We start from the raw sequence: 7986 nt of genomic DNA, 5'->3' as shown, positions 1-7986 counted from the left end.
GAAGGTGGAGCAGCAGTTTGGAGATGTAGGGAGAAAGGTGGGCTGGTGTTCAAGATTTAGAAGTTGAGATTGTACGGGGAAAGATCTCAAAATGAAATTACACATCTTCACATAAACCTGTGAAATAGAGTGTGGAAGTAAACTGCAGAGTATGCACATATTTTTACATCAATCCCGTTCATGTTCATTTCATAACAACCTTTTTAAAATAAAGAAATCTTACTGGGTGTGGTGGCACATGCCTATAATCACAGTGACTCAGGAGGCTTAGGCAGGGGAATCAAAGTTTGAGGGTCAACCTGGGTAACTTAGTGAGACCCTGTCTCAAAATAAAAAATAAAGAGGCCTGGGGATGTGACTCATTGATAGAGCATCTCCAGGTTCAATCCCCAGTATGTATGTATGTATGTATAAACAAACAAACAAACAAACAAATAAATAAATAAATTCAATTAGAGTTCAGTAATCTGGAAGTTTTATTCTACCAAAATAAACTTGTTTACTTTACGGACATGGCAAACATCATGATCAAATGGGTGACTGGGTATATCTATAAACATTTTGATGAAAGGTAATGTCATTGTTATAAGCACCGGAGTCTCAGTGATTGATTTAGAAATTGTTGACCTTAAAATTATACATCCCTCATTCTTGATTTTTTACATTTTTTTCCTCCTCTATTTCAGTCATGGAAAAACTTTGCCAGGCACTACATACTCATACGGATTTGCCAAAAGCCTGAGTATGACAAAGAATCCAGTATGTCTTACAATTGCCTATTGGTGAAAAAATACACACACCCTCAGAAAGACAGACAAGGAGGCAGGCAGACAGATGGTACTCAAGGCAAGAAATTCTTTTTAGTTAGCAAAACTCTGAAGAAAGGTCTCTCACCATTTCCTAGGTTTAAGCTGCATCTCAGAAGTTAGTGGGATGCAAATTATTTGACCTGTCCCTACATCAAAGGTTCTTGCCATGCTTTAGGGCATAGCAGACACAATCATTCCATAATCACAGGATAGCTCTGGGGACTGGCTTCAATTAACCAGGCTGCTTCTCAGTTATCATTATATTATCCATATTTATAGCATTTGACATTTTCACAGTGCTCTCTAATCATATTGTATGTGGGTTGACAATCTAAATCTCTAAACATACTTGGGATGCCAGATGTTCCTGTTCTCTGGACCTTCCAGATGGAGCAAGAAGATATGGATCAGCTGTACAATGACAGCACTGAGAGTTCCTTGGCACTTGGGCGAGTTCTTGGTGGTTAAGTATCTACCCTAAAACAGGGGTCTGCATGGAGAGGTCGAATATGTCCATGGGTCACTGCAACACTGGATTAAAGGCAAAAAAACATCACCACCTTAGGTCCAGGGCTCTGAGGGCTGGATTTGCCTGGCTAGTTCATTGGCACCTCTGGAGACTAATCTTGGCAACCACTGGCTATCAAGGCAAGAGCCATTGCTGGCTTCTGCTACCTGTTAAGCTGAGCCAACTTTGACTTCCTTGTTCATTCTCCCCTGAGCATAAAGTTTTCTAGTCTCTTCTGTTTGCTTAACTGGATAGTGAAGATCAGGATGGAGAAGGGAGTCTTATCTGAATCTGAAATATTGATTTACCCCCAAGGCTTGAGCATGGACTCTGATTGTAAAGATTCTGACAATATCTGCTTATAAATGAATAATACCCTTTTGATTTATAGCGGTCCTAAGAAAAAACTGACACAAATCATAACAGTCATATCAGTCAGAACAGTAACATCCAATCTGATGTGCAGAAACATGATTTTCTTTGTCTAGTAAACCCCGAATCTGTGGCAGAATCCATATGGAAATGATATTTCTCTGTCATTTCATATCTGTGTCACAGAGGTTGACTCCTTCCAACCCTTCAAGAATTCTTTCATTATAAATCACAAAACTCATCCCCAAGTTTGTAGATCTGGAAATTATTTGAACACAGGAATGGATATTTTAGAAATGATTTTTGCATTAAATATGAAACCAGATAAATGAGTGTATGGTGTTTTGTGTGTGTGTGTGTGTTTTTTTCTTCTGATTTAATGGTGAATATTATGCTTAGGTCTGACTTTCTTAATTAGATGAGTAGTTTTAAGGGAGAATAAACAGTCCTGGGATTCCCTCCCAGAGATCAGTGTCTGATCAAGCATGACTGACTGGTTCGAAAAAGGTCATTACTCAGCAAAGTTCTTTTTTAACAAGTAGCTTTCTGGTAATCCAGCTGGATCCTCGCTGCTGTTTAACATATGGTCATGCATTGTCACTTACACCACAGGGACATTTGATGCCTAAGCTTTCCTTGTCAACACATTCAATCCTCTCTTCCTCCACTATTCTCTGTAGATAATCACCACAACTGTCCGAGCTGGTGAGAAACTACTTCACCTTCTCTACCATGACCTCACTCTTTGCTGTAGTGTGGATGTTGAATGTACCCCAAAGGTCATTTGTTTACAGTTTGGTCCCCAAGGTAGCACTATTGGGAGTTGGCAGGACCTTTAAGGGGTGGGGCCTAGTGAAGGATCTTTAGGTCATTAGGCGTGTGTACTTGAAGAGGACAGTGTGAGGGGGGGTCCCAGGGCTCCGGGGAGAATCTTGGACTCTTCCACTTCAGCTCTTTGGTTCCTTGGCAATGGGGTGAGCAGTTTTGGTCTGCCTTTCATTCCCGCTTTGAGGTACTGCCACAGACCCAAGAGCAATGGAGTCAATTGATCATGAACTAGAATCTCCAAAACTGTGAGACAAAACAAATCTTTTCTCTTTGTAAGTTGATTACCTTGGGTATTTGTTACAGTAACTGAAGCTGACTAATGCACTATGTCCTCCCCTTTCTTTTTTGGTTCATACCTGACATTGTAGGTGAAGTTTTGTCTTTGGCCAAGCTGTTCCTCTGCTTGTCCCTTGAATTTTTACTGCCCTTCTTTTCTTCTTGCTCCAGGAGGCATCCCTTTCTGAATCTTCAACTTCTTCCTGTATCCTTCTCTCTGCCTGCAAAAATACTGAGTCTCCTTTGCCATAGAAAAGAAATGCCCTGCCCTCAAAACAAATATTTCTCTTCTATTCTTCACTGTCAAACTTCTCTAAACCATGCTTTTAATCTATGTAGTGGGTTGAATAGTGTCCAAAGTTGATGTCCATTTCAAACTTCAGAAGATGACATTTTTTGGAAATGCATTCTTTTCAGATTTAGTTAGTCAAGAACACCTAGATAAAAACATCATGAATTTATGGTGGGCCATAAATCCAGTGACTGGTGTGTATGAACTCAGATGGACATGACTGTAGTCATCTTGAGTCATAGTGCCATGATTGCCCCAAGTGAACCTGATTGGTTTGTCCTGCATAGTTTCCAAGGAAACTATAAATAGACCATTCAGACACTATGTGGAGCTTTACAACCAGTCCTTGACACTAAGAACGTTCCTAACCTAGCTTATGATAAATCAGTTATAGTCAAATGCCAGTGGCACATGCCTATAATTCCAGTGACTCAGAAAGCTGAAGCAGGATGATTATAAGTTTGAGACCAACCTTGACAACTTAGCAAAATCTTGTCTCAAAATAAGAACTGAAAAGGACTGGGGGTATAACTCAGTGGCAGAATGCCCTGGGTTCGATCTCCCCTACCCATCCCCTCAAAAAGAACAGGTACATATCAGCTTGGGTGAAGTCACTTTTGTCCTAACCAGTATATATGACCCTCCTTCTCACCCAAATTTCAAGGGTCCATTTGGTCCTACTGCCACCCAGAACCATAAGCACCCCAATAAATTGAACTCTGTGCAGCCCTGGATCTGTCTGCCCCTTTCTTCAATCTCATGGCACATTGGGACTGGTTCTCATATGCTAGGGCCAGGTTATTCTGGAACACTGTGTCTTTATAAAAGAAAAGGGAGGACTATTTGGTTACACAGAAAGTCACAGAGAAGAAGGCCACCTAAAGACAAGCAGAGATTGGAAAGTTGCTACAATAAGCTAAGGAATGTCTGAGGCCCCCAGAAGCTGACAGAGACAAGATTCCTCCTTAGAGACTTCTAGGAAGCATGACCTTGACTTTAGGCTCCTAGATCCCAGAAGTGTGAGACACTATGTTTATGATATTTAAGTCACCCAGTTTGTGGTAATTTGTTATGGTAGACCTAGGAAACTAATGCAATCCACTTTGTCCTCTTTGACAGATGCTTAATCAGGAATTGTAATCAAAATTTTATTGAGCAACTAATATATTCCTAGCTCTTCATACCTACACCTGATCTGATCTTTATTTTCTTAGAAGGTTCCAATATCATCCAAATGTATGTAGATGAAGTAACTAAAATTAAGAGTGCTACTGAAGATCACATAGCTAGTAAATGGGTAGAGTTGGGATTCAGGCCCAGGTCTTTTAGATTCATAGTCTAAACTCTCAATCATGATAACTGATCACTGAGTAATTTTCAATTTCTTACAATTTGACTCCCACTCAATTGAACATGTTCTCTTGAAGATGGTAATGGTTCCTTCATAAATACATCTTCCTTTGTCTTTATGTTCCACCCTACACCTGATTTAATTGGCATGGGGAAGCCTTCCTTTCTTCACCCTCACCCTTCACTGACATCTTGCTGACTCTTCTTTCTTTATTTCTAACTGCAGGCATTTCCCAGTGGCATCTGCTTAGCTTTCTTCCACTTCTACACTCAAGGCCCCAGAGACCCCTTGGTTTTATTATTGCTTCTACTTTGATAACTTCCCCAAATATCTCACAAGCGTTGCCTTCTTTAAGGGGCTTCAAACCAGCATTGCTATCTTCTTCTTATCTCCTCCCACATGACATTCAGTGACTCACTTATATTGTCTCCCTTTCAAATATGCTTCTCTCTAGGTTTTCTCTGATTATGGGACCATCTCTACCCATATCCAAATGTCATCAAGGCTCATGATCACATTTAGCCTCCTCCCCTGTTCCACCAGGTAAGTTTATGTATTGTATTTTTCCTTTCTTAACCTCTTGCAAAACTCTCCTCTTCCCTCCAAACTATTTTCAACCACCAAGTCAGACTCCACCTCTCTGGTTTGTCACACTGGCCTCTTACTTGTCATTGTTCCCATCTCCAAGTCACCATGCACACTATGGCTCCTACTTTATTTCCAGAACACATTACTTCCCTGATTGAAAATCCAAGATGTTTCCCCATTGCCCGGAGATGCTGACCCTGGTATATCCTAATTCATCCATAATCGAGTCTCAAAGTGCAAAACTCAGTTTTATGTTATACCTCTTAGCCCCATCTTAAGTATTACCTAGAGCAGTTTCTCAATCTTTGGCCATTATTGCTCCTTCCTCTAGCCTTTTTAGACATTTTTCTTTTAATCACCCCTCCCTATAAATTGTAACAGCACAGGTATACTGTATGTGTTTATGTTCTGTGGCACTTCAGAAAGCCACAAACCCTGTGATACCTAAGATTATTTTCTTCCAGAGGGTCAGTTTCCACTCTCTGGGAGGTCATATCACTCCCCACACATACTCTCCCTTTGAGAATGCACACCCCAGAATGATTATCAACCTGAGATCAGAACCAGATTCTAATTTCTGCTCCAAGATATGTAAGCTGTGTGATGGTGGGGACTATATTTAATCTCTCTGATCTTCAAAGTTCCCAGTTCAAAAAACTGAGAACTTTGTTGAGACCACATCACACTCCAACTCTCCTTTTCCCTGGGCTTGTTTCCCTCCCTTCCATGTCACAAATGTTGGTGACAAGAGCATTCCTGAGAAATTTCCCACCCACTGAACTCCATATCAGAGTGTGCTTCCTGGAAAGCAAAGGGTGACTGCTCTCCATGTACTGCTGGCACAGAGGCAGGCTCCACAAATGTGAACCCTCTCCTTCCTATTCTGATCAGCCCCTTGGGCTGCTGCTTACACTGCATATTGCTACACTTTCTGGATACCTTCCTCTGTTCCTAAGTTGTCTGCTTCTTGAAGCCTTTGCTGACAGCCTGCTTTTCCATGGGTGGAGGGCAACTGCCTCCTCGATGCTCCATAGCATTTTCTATTTACTTCTTTTGGCACTTACCTTACCATACTGGCACAGAGCAGGCAGGGATGCTGGCTGAATGACTAGCCAGTTCTGCCTGTCTAGCAGGATATCTGCTGTTGTCAGAAGCTGGGTCCACCCTCTGGTGCCCATCCCAGGTCAGAGAAGGTGTGTCATTTCCAGATTCCAGCTTCTGCCCCCACTTTGTTCATTATGTTTCAATACAACCATTTATCTAAGTAGCACAACATTTCACTTTTGTTAGAGGCCATGCCACAGAAGGCATTGAATGCTAGGAGTTTGGGCTTAATTGGTGACCAGGCCAACTATTTTCAATGCTTTGGAAAAATGGAGCAGGACAGCTGTGCACGGTGGCACAGGCTTGTAATCCAGCTGCTCACAAGTTCGAGGCCAGGCTGGGCAACTTTGTGAAACCCTGTTACAAAATAAAAATTAAAAAGGGCTGGGGATGTAGCTCGTAGTGCACCTCTGGGTTCAAGCCCCAATCCCCAAATAATAATAAGAGAATAAAATAGTATTTGACTTAGCTATTAGAAAGTAATTGGTGTTCTTCTGGAGAACAGCCTATAAGGAGTTATGGTGGTGATTCTCAATGGAACTACCTGGACAGCTTCAAATATTGATGCCTGTTTCCCCTTACAAGAGACTGGGTTTTGGACATTTTAAAGATGCTTAGATGTGCAGACAAATTTGGGAACTCCTGGGTCATAGAATTCTTGGGTATCAAGACAATAGAGACAGTCAGTGTAGATTTTCCTCCAAAATTTGGCAGCAAAGTGACAAGAGCACAAAGAAGCTTGAGTAGGAAGATTCCAGGAAGGTGAGGGTTGACTGAGAACCTTGCTAGTTGAAGGGGAGATTCAGGAGGCAGTAGAGATTAAAGCTGACAGAGACACAGTGGGAAGCTTCTACAATCTTCCCTGGAGTGATAGGTCAGTGACACTAGAGGAGGATTTTAAGAGGGAAAAAGGAAAGACTCTAAGACAGGAGCCATTTTGACATGGACCAGAACCACATTATGATTATGCCTTTCATGGACTCTGGGCATTTTTGCCTTCTACCATTAAAAAAAAAAAAAAAAAAATCTCTCTCTATATTATATATATATATATATATATATATATATATATATATATATATGAAAAACTACATTTTATAACCACATTGATTTGAAGACAAATATTACATTTTAAAATATTTTCTTTGGAAAGTTCTAATTTTTTGTTATTTTAAATAAATATGCTATTTTATTTAAAAATGAAAGACATGTAAGAACTAAAGAAAAAGTAAATATGTTCTGCAAAGAGCCAACATCACTTAATTCTCTAGAAGTTTTCCATTGCACAGACACGTACTTTATGCTTTTTAATGCCTACACAACTCTATGTTGATTAAAATTTTGTTTGGCTTTTATTGGTGCATTATAATTACACATACTAGTTCGATTCATTTGGACATAATCATATGTGCATGGAATTTACTTTATGGGGAAGTTCTAATTTAAAAAGATATCAGACATTTTTGTGTGTCTCAAAAAGTGTTGTGGGCCCTAGTCACTCTGCCAACCACTGCCTAATAGATAAGTCAGCCCGTACCACAGAAAGAAGTTGAGAAAAGAACCATGGTGTAATCTCAATTTTAATAAAGTCTGGCATGCCATCACCTACAGAGAGGGAGCAAGGCAAAGCTGGACAAGAAGAAGGGGCAGATTTGGAAGAGCTGTTGGCAAAGGAGAAAGGATGCCAATGAGAGGGTTGCCAAGCAACAGTGGACAGAGGGAAGCAAGGAGGTTGCCAAGTTGAACCTCATGTTGGAACTGATTCATCCTGTTTGTAATGTTATCCAGCAGTTCTTGGAACTCCTGGAAAAACGGAGCTGGCAGATGCTTTTTCACCTTCACAAGGCCCTGGGGCATC

General features: G+C 40.7%; 1 long non-coding RNA gene across 1 annotated transcript; it reads right to left on the bottom strand.

Moving 5' to 3' along the window:
• Positions 1 to 532: 532 nt before the first annotated feature.
• On the bottom strand, positions 533 to 6180 carry LOC306651665. The gene is made up of 3 exons (XR_013761176.1): positions 6089 to 6180; positions 2874 to 3014; positions 533 to 1340 (listed from the first exon to the last, which is right to left on the bottom strand). It is a non-coding gene; the product is annotated as an uncharacterized lncRNA (long non-coding RNA).
• Between the last annotated feature and the right edge of the window lie 1806 nt (positions 6181 to 7986).

Source organism: Sciurus vulgaris (genome assembly GCF_902686455.1).
Source record: "Sciurus vulgaris genome assembly, chromosome: 2".
Taxonomy (NCBI): Eukaryota; Metazoa; Chordata; class Mammalia; order Rodentia; family Sciuridae; genus Sciurus; species Sciurus vulgaris.
The sequence above is the reverse complement of the archived record's forward strand: the minus strand, read 5'-3'. Positions and strand labels throughout refer to the sequence as shown.